At 52.1% G+C, this 2,426-nt stretch overlaps 1 non-coding gene across 1 annotated transcript; it reads left to right on the plus strand.

Moving 5' to 3' along the window:
• The first annotated feature begins 1,142 nt into the window (after positions 1–1,142).
• Trnat-ugu (transfer RNA threonine (anticodon UGU)) lies at positions 1,143–1,217 on the plus strand. Its single transcript has one exon. It is a non-coding gene; the product is annotated as a tRNA-Thr (tRNA).
• The last annotated feature ends 1,209 nt before the right edge of the window (positions 1,218–2,426 follow it).

Raw genomic sequence — 2,426 nt, forward strand, 5'->3', positions numbered from 1 at the left:
CGAATCAGTCAATTAACGCAATATGTAAAACAGATTATCGAAGACGCATTGCGTGACAGGGAAGCATAGTAGAAGGAAATAAGGTCAAGGCAGGGGAAAATGAAAGACGGAAGGCTAATTACTTCAAAATGAAAAAGAAATGGAAGTGCATCTTGATAAGTACTCTTTGCGAAAGGTCTGGAAGAGTCTTCCCGGGACAGTTGTCGCTCTTGTTCGGCGGACGCGACGCGACGCGCGCGCGGCGGCTCTAGGCGGATTGTCGCCAAGGCGGCGTCAAGTTTGTGCATTATTCCGCTCAGAGAAGTTCGTTTCCATGGCGACGGCGCGGCGCCAGGTGTGTGTACAGTACACTCTGGTGGGCCGTTCGAGCGTGAATATTAATGCCAGCCTTCTGTGAGCGCGCCGGCGGCTCCTGCATATGTATATCGCCGCCCAAGAATCGCAGCCTTGCTTCGCCATTCTGAGCCACTGTACTCCCCGCGCTGAAAGCCTTCTTTTCCTGCTGTCCTCCGTATCGTTGCACCTCTGCAGGTGTCGGGTTACACTTTTGATGTGCTATACCCTTACCCTGGCGTACGCATCCGGTGGTCAAAATGATACAGGGATGTTCAAACGCTAATACTACAGTGTACACTGATTTCCGAACAAATATTGGTTAGCTAAAAAGTTTTGGCCATAGTAGCTAAGAGTAGAAATGTTGACTGTGTGTTTGCTTCATATAATTCCACTCTTTTATGTTCCGCTCATCTTCAGGCATTTATACATACAAACCAAAAATGTTATTTAATAATAACATGTCTTCATTATAACTGTAATAAAGCTGCCCACAAGGCCCTTTGTACGCTGTAACTATCGCAAGGCCGCGAAGCTTGTCAGATATTGTAATGCGTTAATGCAGAACGGATTTACGATGGAAAAAAATTAGTTCCAGTTTTGTCCACCAAGTTCATATACATACAAGTATATTGTTCTGGCAATACCGGCCATGACCTTCCTCTTCTGTGCGGGTGCACACATATCACCCGAACTCTTACAGGACTTGGTAAGAATGTCTTCCACGAGCAATGAGTGTGTTGGGTAGAGAATGTGGGTCTCGCGGGAGGCGTGCGCGAGGTAGTCCCTGCAGTCGCAATATCCTCTGTGCCCTCGGTGGCTCAGATGGATAAAGCGTCTGCCATGTAAGCAGGAGATCCAGGGTTCGAATCCCGGCCGGGGCACACATTTTCACCTGTCCCCGTTGATATATATCAACGCCCCTCAGCAGCTGAAGGTGTTAATATACACTCCTGGAAATTGAAATAAGAACACCATGAATTCATTGTCCCAGGAAGGTGAAACTTTATTGACACATTCCTGGGGTCAGATACATCACATGATCACACTGACAGAACCACAGGCACATAGACACAGGCAACAGAGCATGCACAATGTCGGCACTAGTACAGTGTATATCCACCTTTCGCAGCAATGCAGGCTGCTATTCTCCCATGGAGACGATCGTAGAGAGACTGGATGCAGTCCTGTGGAACGGCTTGCCATGCCATTTCCACCTGGCGCCTCAGTTGGACCAGCGTTCGTGCTGGGCGTGCAGACCGCGTGAGACGACGCTTCATCCAGTCCCAAACATGCTCAATGGGGGACAGATCCGGAGATCTTGCTGGCCAGGGTAGTTGACTTACACCTTCTAGAGCACGTTGGGTGGCACGGGATACATGCGGACGTGCATTGTCCTGCTGGAACAGCAAGTTCCCTTGCCGGTCTAGGAATGGTAGAACGATGGGTTCAATGACGGTTTGGATGTACCGTGCACTATTCAGTGTCCCCTCGACGAGCACCAGAGGTGTACGGCCAGTGTAGGAGATCGCTCCCCACACCATGACAACGGGTGTTGGCCCTGTGTGCCTCGGTCGTATGCAGTCCTGATTGTGGCGCTCACCTGCACGGCGCCAAACACGCATACGACCATCATTGGCACCAAATCAGAAGCGACTCTCATCGCTGAAGACGACACGTCTCCATTCGTCCCTCCATTCACGCCTGTCGCGACACCACTGGAGGCGGGCTGCACGATGTTGGGGCGTGAGCGGAAGACGGCCTAACGGTGTGCGGGACCGTAGCCCAGCTTCATGGAGACGGTTGCGAATGGTCCTCGCCGATACCCCAGGAGCAACAGTGTCCCTAATTTGCTGGGAAGTGGCGGTGCAGTTCCCTACGGCACTGCATAGGATCCTACGGTCTTGGCGTGCATCCGTGCGTCGCTGCGGTCCGGTCCCAGGTCGACGGGCACGTGCACATTCCGCCGACCACTGGCGACAACATCGATGTACTGTGGAGACCTCACGCCCCACGTGTTGAGCAATTCGGCGAAACGTCCACCCGGCCTCCCGCATGCCCTCGCTCAAAGTCCGTCAACTGCACATACGGTT

This window comes from Schistocerca gregaria, chromosome 2 (assembly GCF_023897955.1).
Source record: "Schistocerca gregaria isolate iqSchGreg1 chromosome 2, iqSchGreg1.2, whole genome shotgun sequence".
Taxonomy (NCBI): Eukaryota; Metazoa; Arthropoda; class Insecta; order Orthoptera; family Acrididae; genus Schistocerca; species Schistocerca gregaria.